This window comes from Myotis lucifugus, unplaced genomic scaffold (genome assembly GCF_000147115.1).
Source record: "Myotis lucifugus unplaced genomic scaffold, Myoluc2.0 scaffold_634, whole genome shotgun sequence".
Classification (NCBI taxonomy): domain Eukaryota; kingdom Metazoa; phylum Chordata; class Mammalia; order Chiroptera; family Vespertilionidae; genus Myotis; species Myotis lucifugus.
Window position 1 is genome coordinate 285,169 of NW_005871682.1, and position 10,338 is coordinate 295,506.

Consider the following 10,338-nt stretch of genomic DNA (forward strand, 5'->3'; position numbering starts at 1 on the left):
GGGAAGGGGGAGGACGATGTGTGAGGAATGCAGAATGATGTTCGATGGGGTGGGTAGGTGAAAAACCACGCCACTCTCTGCAATTTGCAGGTTATTATTGTCAACTTTTTTTAGAATAAAAAGAAGAGAAAGATACTAAACACTTTGTGTTGTCTGGTGATTGGGGGTTAGGAATGTGCTGCGGCTTGTTGGCACTAGGAAGCCTTGCGCAGGCAGCAGGGCATTGGGAAAACTGTGTGAGTTTTGGGTCAGGTGGTGGGATTGGTTACTTACAGGGCAAGTAGCTCTGCTCTCTGAGTCTCAGCTGTAAAACAGTATTGTTGCTGGGACCATCCTCTTTCCAGAGCCTCTCAGAACAGAGCCACCCCTGTGTGCCGGAAGCCAATTCCAGGGTGTCAGCAGGGCTGAATCAGCTGGGAATGGCTGAGGGCATTTCCCCAAACCTGAAAAGGATGCATAAATGATTGCTTGCTGCCAGACAGCTGAGGGCATTGCAATCTACATGTTATTGCCTCCTGCTGGCCAAACACCTGATCAGCCGTAGGCAGTTCCCCGAGTCTGACAATGGATTCTGTATACCAAACCTTGGCCTTTGATATGCATATCTACCTTGCTTTAGGATAATTTGTGTTAAGAAAAAGCAAGGGGTCCAGAGAGACAGGAGAACTTGATTCCTACAGCCAAGCTCCTCTGGCCCCCCAAAATGCCTTCCAAATTTATGTTTCGTCTCTGGACTGTTGATTAATTTACACACAGCGCCTTCTCCAGATTCCTGAACCCTTCTAGATGCTGGATCAAGACCCCTGGCATTACCTGTGTGTCGAGTGCTTTCAAAGCTCCAGATGAAACTTCTTGGTGTCAGTTGCTTGCATTACAGTGAAGAGAAGCAGCATCCACAGGCAACAAGTACAGCGGGGCCTTGACTTACAAGTGTCCCGACTAACGAGTTTTTTGAGATACCAGCTGTCTCTCTGCTGATTTTTTGCATTGAGTTGATAGAGTAATTTGAGTTAACGAGCTCCTTAACGAGCTCGGTCTCGGAACGAATTAAACTCTTAAGTCAAGGCCCCACTGTACAATGAATCAAAGCTGAGGCCAGTGTTGGCTCATGCTGTGGACTTTCCTAAAATCTCTCAAAGGTTACAAACCTTGAACATGCAGATCTGACCTTGGCATGCTCCATATTCTTGCTAAACAGCCCTAGTCCCAGCATTAGCAGCAGCTGGCCTTATCTTTACTAAATCTACTCTTTGCTCTGGAGGCAGACACTATTTCTATTTTCCAAGGCTGTTTGCTATACAAATATCCTTGAAAAGACAGTTGAGAATGTAGGCGGTCAGTGACTCTGCTCTTAAGATATTCACAAATGTGAGAATTTTCTTCCCAAACCCTAAAGATACAGTTCTCCTACAATTGATATATATACTAGAGGCCTGGTGCACCAAATTTGTGCGGTGGAGGGGGGTTGTCCCTCAGCCCAGCCTGCACCTTCTCCAATCTGGGACCCCTTGAGGGATGTTCGACTGCCCAGGCAGTCGGACATTTTTCTCACAATCCAGGACTGCTGGCTCCCAACCGCTTGCCTGCCTACCTGATTGTCCCCTAACCACTCCCTTGCCAGCCTGATCGACGCCTAACTGCTCCGCTGCTGGCCCAATTGCCCCAACCTGCCCTCCCCTGCTGGCCTGGTCACCCCCAACTGCCCTCCCCTGCAGGCCTGATTTCCCCCAACTGCCCTCCCCTGCAGGCCTCATTGTCCCCTAACCACTCCCCTGCCAGCCTGATTGATGCCTAACTGCTCCCCTGCTGGCCCGATTGCCCCAACCTGCCCTCCCCTACTGGCCTGGTCAGAGAGAATCATTGATTGGCTGCCTCCTGCACAACCCCTACCAGGGACTGAGCCCAAAACTCAGGCAGGTGCCCTGACTGGGAATTTAACGGTGACCTCCTGGTTCATAGGTCAACACTCACCATGGAGTCACATCAGCCGGGCTTGCTTTGATTCAGGTCTTAAAGTTAGCTAAGGATCTTGAAAATTATGTTTCAGCTGACACACCATAGAATTAAATTGTTATCAACAGAATATTTTAAAGATTATAATTCAATTTAGCTTAATACTTTTTTCAAATATTAAATGCTTATATTATACTCCACACTGATCAAATTAGGAAAAAGACATATAGCTGTTTATGAGCCAAAATATTTATTAAACCAATTTGATCTTGTGGACTTAGATTTTTATGGAGAAATGCTTTTAAGCAAATGATTTCTGTGAGAGTGATGTTTCTACAAGTTTGAACATTCAGCATATTGAAAGTTGTTTCTCTTAGAAGATTTCTAGGACAATTAGATTTATGCAAGTGTGTTAGTAATCCAGAACATCTTTTATTCTCACACAATGAGAAATAATGACTTCTCTTAATTTCAGTCGCACAAAGACTCTGTAGCTGCCTGGCCAGCAAAGCTCAGTGGTTGAGTGTTGACCTATGAACCATGAGGTCATGGCCCCATTCCCAGTCAGGTGATGTGACCAGGTTGCAGGCTCAATCTCCAGAGTGGGGGGTGCAGGAGGCAGCCTATCAATGGTTCTCTCTCATCTTTGATGTTTCTATCTCCCTCTTCCTCTCCCTTCCTCTCTGAAATCAATAAAAAAATATTTTTTATAAAGTCTGCAGCTTCCATTCTACAACTTCAGCCTTGGGTCCAAAGTAAACACAGAAATACAAGGACTCATTAATCCAAGAAAGCGAGGCAGGAACTGGTAGGAAAGTGAGGCAGGAACTGGGAGGAAAGTGAGGCAGGGACTGGGAGGAGGGCACAATGGCAGTTCAAGGTGGCACAGTAATACATAAACCAGGGTCCTGCACCTCTTGTGACTTTAAGGCTCGCTTACTATCTCGCAAGAGTACTTCATTAAGAAGTCTGTTGCTTAATTTTTGGAAACCTCCCAAACTGGCCCTCAAATTATGCAAATGAACCCTCTATAATGCAAAGGCCCTCTTCTGAAAAAAAAAAAAGGATTTGGGGCCCAAGAAGAAAGACAGCTCTGTGGGTGAGCATGTTAAAGTGTGTCTAAGTTGTCTTTGGGAAAAATGAATCTTAGCTAAGGATGAAATGAGACTGTGGAAGGAATGGTGTGGTATTTTATCTGTTTTTGTTTGAGTCTTTTACTGGTAGGGCTCCTCAGCTATAAAGTACAGACAAAACTGGAGCAAGGTTATGAATAAAAGAGCATTTGTTATAAGAATACAGAGGTGTCTCACAGAACCCAAGAGCGGGGTAGCATCTGAGGCCCTGAACAGAGTGGAAACAGGAGCGGGAACCCTTTTCTGGCTTTTTTTTTTTTTACATTATTTACTTGATTTTAATTGCTTCAAATTCATTAATGCAAAAATAGTAATAACATGCTATAGGGTTCATACAGTATTTAGAATTATAATTAGTCCTTAATTGACAACAATAACAAATAATGGGAGAGCAGAAAAGAATACATTTTTTAAAATAATTCAATGCTTTTAAATTTTTATTTATTTATTTAACTGTATCTTTATTGTTGAAGGTATTGCAGATGTCCTCTTTCCCCCCCAGTGGACGCCCTCCCTCTGCTCCACCTCCACTTCCCCCCTCGCCCCCTCCCAGGCCTTCGTGCACTATAGTCTGTGTGCATGGGCCCTGCACACATGCACATATGTTCTTTGGTTAGTCTCTTGTGGGAGCACTTCCTCCTGAGACTTTCTTGCTTTCTTGCAGTTGGTCACCACTCTGCTTCATTCTTTGCTTCACTGCGGCCATCTTTGTTTCCATGTCAATTTTTTAGTCATTTTAAAATTTTCTACGATTTTATGATGCTTTGACATCTGGCAGATAACCCCAATCTATATGAATTCTTTTCTTTTTTAAAAAAATATTTTTTTTATTGATTTCAGAGAGGAAGGGAGAGGGAGTGAGAGATAGAAATATCAATGATGAGTGAGAAATATTGATCGACTGCCTCCTGCACACAGCTTACTGGGGATCGAGCCCGCAACCCGGGCATGTGTCCTTGACCAGAATCGAACCTGAGACCCTTCAGTCTGCAGACTGACGCTCTATCTGCTGAGCCAAACTGCCTAAGGCTGAGTGCTCTTCTTGAGTGCCCCTTCACCTGGCTGGTGAAAAACCACCATGGGACCAATGCAAAAACAGAGGTAAAAATTATCTTTGAAAGAAATTTTACTTTAGAAAAATTTATTTGTATAGTCTGTCCTCAAGAAAAATGAAATAGGAGTTGGAAGACACAAAAGAAAATAGCAAAGAGTAAAACATACCTCAGTCAAAAAAAGAAATAAATAAAGAAGAAACCACAGAGAAAACTGAAGCTATAAAAATAACTTAAAATCACATAAACCCACATCTGAAGTTTGGAGTAGGGACTTGAGAAAATATACATAATGCAGAGAGAAAAGGGTGGGGGATATAAACTTAAATAACAGGAAGGTGGAGACTCTGTATGACAGAGAGTTGGAAATACAGAATTTGGGTAATAGTCTCCAACTAGAAGAAAATAACAAATGTAGTAGAAAAAGCCCCATTCAATCATATGACATAAGCCTATTAAAATGGAAATGGAAATATATGTTAGTCACGATATTTAGAAAACCTGAAATAGAGGCATTAGACATATTCGAAGAAAACCATAACCCTAGTGAAGGACATAAAGAACGATCTAAACACATAGATAATTATATTCTACTATTGGGTAGGAAGATTTAATTTAATAAAACTGTCAATTCTCCCAGTATGTAAGTATAATGCCATCCCAACTAGAACACAAACTGGGTTCTCTTTTTTAAACTTCCATTTTGAAATATAGACTCACATAGAGGTTGAAAAAACAGTAGAAAGAGTTCCCTAGCACCCTTCCCCCAGTTTCCTCCAATAGTGACACATGACATAGTCTTAGTATAATGACTGGAACCAGAAAAGTGAGATTGGCATAATAAGACTATTAACTAGAGACCTTATTTGGATTTCACCAGTTTTGAAATGCACTCTTTTGTTTGTTTGCTTGCTTTTCATGTATAGTTCTAGACATGTTATCACAGGTATAGACTAAAGTAACCACAGTCAGGGTACAGAACGCAGACCACAGGAGACCCCCTCTCCTTCCCATTTTAGTCATATGCTCCCCGCCACTCTAGCCTCTGGAAACACTGGCCTGTTGTCTATCACTGGAGTTTTGTCAGGTGGAGATGGTTATATAAGAGGAATCGCACAGGTTTAAACTTGGGATTGGCTTTCTTTTTTCACTTGGTTGGAATGTCACTACTGGCTGGATGTTGGTTGAACTCCAGAGACTCTTGGATCCACACCCAGCTGCCCTCTGAGTGGCCAGCGGCATAAGACAGTGATGAAGATGCAAGAAGCATGTTTGCTGTAGACCAGTTCCAGCATGTCATAATTTCAAGAGTTTCATCAAAAGGTTGATGAGACTTAGGGACTCAACAGGGTTGAGTCACACATGTAGTCACCTGTTGGGAATGGCTAAAGGCATTTCCCCAAACCTGAATAGGATACATTAAATTGTGGCTGCCAGACAGCTAAAAGGCATCTTAATCTACATGTTATTGCTTCCTACTGGCCAAACACCTGAACAGCCGTAGGCTAATTCCCCCATTCTGACAATGGGCTCTGTACCAAACCCTGACCCTTGGAAGTGTATATCTCTGCCTTTCCTCAGGACAAGTTGTGTTAATAAAAAGCATGTGGTCCTGGGGACAAAGAGAGAACCTAAGACCTTAGACTTAAGATCTTAGAACTTAGCTCCTTTAGCTAAGCTCCTCTGACCCCTAATGCCTTTCAAAATTATATTTTGTCTCCAGACTCCTTATTAGTCCCCGGATTCCTATGTCATCTACGCACGGCCTTCTCCAGATTCCTGAACCCTTCTCGATGCTGGGACAAGAACCCCGGCACATTTTCCAATTGGACACAGTGGATTGTTTCTCATCAGGCATCTGTTTGAAACCCCAAAGCACGAGGAGTAACTTTAAGGGTAAAGTGTGAATTTTATAATGTGAATTTAGATGATCATGCGAAGAAGAAACTTATTAAACTTGTGGGAGAGCAATACTGTAAGGCCACAGATGTGCATACTGTTAAAACAAGTACCCTTTAAGAGACAGAATCATGATTGTGCAATGTATCTGCTAATAGTTTTATACCAAGAGTCTTGGAAAACTGAAGAATGGGAGAAAAATAAGACTGAAGTAGACATGGAAGAGTATATATGGGAAAATAGCTCCTCAGAAAAAAGTATCTTGGAAACACTTCTCCAAATGAAAGCCACAGAGAAAAACCTGGGAGCAAGTAAAGAAGGTAAAGATTACAAAAAGTCTGTTGTGAGTCATAAGAACGAGGGAGACAATGAAAATACCCTTTCTCAGTTCAAAGACATCAGTGAAGAGTTAAATCTGACATGGATTATGTAGGGAAAAGATGGACAACATATGTGATGAGATCATGTGAAATGCAGATGGATTTTAAACATATAGGCAGTGAGGCCGTGGATAAAAGGGGCTTACTGTAATGAGAATTCGTTAATGTGTCTGGATACACAATAATGATGTAAAGGAGCTACGTTACACCAAGGGTTCTCGGTCTGCAGTTCATGGGATACTGAACTTGCCGGAGGCCTTTTTGGAAAAGCTATTTTCATCATAATACAAAGATGACATTTGATTTTCCACTGTGTTAAAACGGACACAGATGGTGCAAAATGCATGGTGTCGAAAACGGCTCGCAAATCGGCATGAGCCAAGACAGTGGCACCAAACTGTAGTAGTCGTTCTATTCTTTAGTGCCGTGTACTCCCAGAAAAAGCATGCCGGTTTCAATAAAGAATGTTCTTACTAAAATAGCAAATATGTTCACATGATATTATAGAACTGTAATATGTGCTCCAGAGAACATATTGGTTACAGAGAAGGGAGAAACATTTCACTTTAGCCCGACTGCCGTGGCTCAGCGGCTGAGCATCAACCTATGAACCAGGAGGTCACGGTTTGATTTCAGGTCAGGGCACATGCCCAGGTTGCGGGCTCATGGGACGTACAGGAGACAGCCGATCAATGAGTCTCTCATCGCTGATGTTTCTGTCTCTCTCTCCCTCTGCCTTCCTCTCTGAAATCAGTAAAAAATATATTTTTAAAAATAATTTCATTTTAGATGTCTGATTCCTGTGACTGCGAAACATCGAGTCTGATTCCTGTGAATAGGAGTCTGATTCCTCCTATTCCCAGACGTCACACAGTAAATTAAAAGGAGAATTAATTGGGATTGGGCACAGGCAGAGGGCTACATAGGTGGCAGTGGTTATTCTGTCAACCTCACACTCCTCCAGGGTGTGTCTCCTTCCTTTCTGCTTTTTTTGCATTCCCCCCACTTCCTCATTTTTACCATTTGGGAGAGGGGAGTTTTCCCAGCAGGGTTCACTGGTGTAGTCTTTACTTCTCCTCTGCCCCACACCCCCTTTCACTTCCTGCACCAGAATTCCCCAGTATTGTTGGTGTTGCCATCATTGTAAACCCAGGGCCAGAGAAACCTTTTTCTCTGCTCTTGCTCGGTTATGACCCAAGTCCCAGGCATCTGAGCTTCCTCTGGGGCCTGCGTATTTGATCAGTTTTTTTAAAAAATGCCTCAGTGTATTTGAAAAGCATGCATATTATGTGGGTAATGAATGCAGTGTATTAAATACGTCAATTGGATCATAATAGTACAACCTGGAGGTCAACACATCTGTTTCCTTGGTGATTTTTTTTTTGTCTGTTCAATCTGTCAATGATTAGAGAGATGTACTGTAATCTCCTACTATACATATGGATTTGTCTATTTGTTCTAGTACTTCCAGATCCAGGCAAGAGAGGATCCAATCCAAGAGAAAGGACCAGGAATTTCTCAGGATGAGTAGGAAGTTCCAAGATAACGGCTCTGCCACAGGCTTAGAAACAGCCTCTCTGGTGGGGTCTGAGGACACGAGACTGGCTGTGGGGCAGAGGGGCTGGGAGGAGGGAAGACATGGATTGACAGCGAGCCTAAGGGAGCTTGAACTCAAGGGCCTCTCTCGGGCCCCTTCAAGGGCCCTAGTGGTGTCTTTACATAATTGTAAGTTTTTGTAAATGATGAAAACAAAAGTTATTTTGACTACAATCGGTTCAGATGACCACTGCCACTTTCCACTCCAACTCCCCCTTCTTCACACGTTCCTCCGTGTCACATGGCTTTTGTTCACCTGAGTAAGAAGTTGGCTTGAGCGAGAGGGTTCCTATGTGGTCTGCAGTCACATTGTGTATTCTTAGGGTTGTCCCGCCAGCTCTGGAATGGCTTTCAGGGGCACTTCTGTCACCCACGGTGCAGGTTCCTTTAGGTGACATGAAGGTGGCACATGCGCATGCCCGAAGGACCTGACAGCAGTAACATAGAAGAACCGCATCAGAGAAAACACTCGACAATCTCTTCTCTCTGTGGACACTCACCTTACACTTGTCACATGTAAACAATGTGTGCGCAGCAAAGAAGTACAGGGAAAACAGAGTTTAGACGCGTGTTGTCAGATGATTTAAAATACTATGTCATGTTTGGGATGCTGTGACAGCTTCAGCTTTTTAAATTTGTGAGTTTTTAACTTAAGTAAATATTAAATTTTATGCTTAATTTTGTATTCTTTTGTGAGGACAGCTCCCCAAAACTGTGTACACTTCAAACTTCATAAAATCTCCATTCACCCCTGTGACTCTAGGAAAAAGGTGCAACTGAAATACCAGTTGTTCTGTGACTAGTTTACAGGAGTAGATGATTCTATTGCCAGGCTTTTTACAGGTAAGGAAGACTTGGCAATGGGTTCAGAGAACATGGAGCATCTTCTTAAATGAAATAATTATGAACTTCAGAAGAAACAAAAGTTGTGCAAGAAAGGAAATGTAATCGGATGATCCTACTGGGCTCAGCATTTACCACTGTTGACGCAGCCATACCTGACACATTCTGAATTACGATTTAAATAGAAATTGTTGTAGACTCAGTTGGAAGATTGTACCTCATGTACAGGGTAGTGACTAAATAATGTCAACAATTGGTAAGGTTTATTCGTTTATGTGCATTATCTAGAAATTCAGATGTCAGTACTGGAAGAAACAGCTAATAAACAGAGAGTGGTTTCTCTAAAGAGCAGGAGTGGCTTTTCCTAGCCTCACAAGACTTTAAGTTGCATGTATTATTGCTTCTGTAATTTATTTTACTTCATGTCAATCATGCACATTTAGAAGGAGAAATCCCAGAAAATTTTGCAACTGATAATCAGGAAGTCTTTACCGATCACAGGCTTAGAAGAAAATTCGCTTGAAATATTATGTGTGAAAATATACAAAAATCCCAACTCCTTATATACCACAGGGAGTGATTAACTAACATAGGGCCCATCTATATTTTGGAATTCTCCACCCTTGCTAAGTTCCATGGAATAGCAAAGATTGGATCAAAGTCCGCAAGGCACGGGAGAGCGGGAAAAGCTGCTGCGTAGTGAAGGGCAGTGTTGCAAATGTGCACGTACGCAGGGCACACCCACAGGAAACCTTTCATGTCCACTTGACTGGGCCACAGGAGCCTGGAATCGGGTCAGTCCTATTCTGGGTGCGCCGGGGAGGGTGTTTCCATGAGAGGAACGTTTGAGTTGGGAAAGCAGATTGCTCTCCCCAAGGGGTGGGCCTCCTCCCACCGTTGGAGCCCTGCATGGAACCAGAGGCTGAGCCTCCGGGATCCCAGAGCGGTCCTCCTGCCTGACCCACTCCGAATGGGGACATTGGCTTTTCCTGCCTTTGGACTCAGGGGAGACATCACCCCCTGGGTGTTCGGGCTGCTGCCTTTGTCATCCCACCATCGGCTCCCCTGGGCCTCCAGCTGGTCTGCTCACCGCAGGACTTGGGCCTGTCAACCTCCATAATCACAGGATCCTATTCCTTGTAATAAATCTGTGTGTGTGTGTGTGTGTGTGTGTGTGTGTGTGTGTCTTTAAAACATTTTTCACTAATTGTATATGTTACTTTTGTAATAAGAATAAAAGAGAAATGGAATTGCTTGAAGACCCTTCTAAGATTGGTTTTGGATGATCTTGGAGGATGAGGTCTGCCCGCTGTGGACATGTCGGTGGCACCCTGTGCTGGACATCCGTCTAGACCTGTTTGGGTCACAAAGAGGCCGCCACTGAAAACAGCAGGACAGGGTGCCACCAGTCCTCCCTCTCTTAGCAACATTCTTCACCGGCCTTGCGGCCCAGGCCACAGCTCCCAGGCTGAAGGGAGTGGG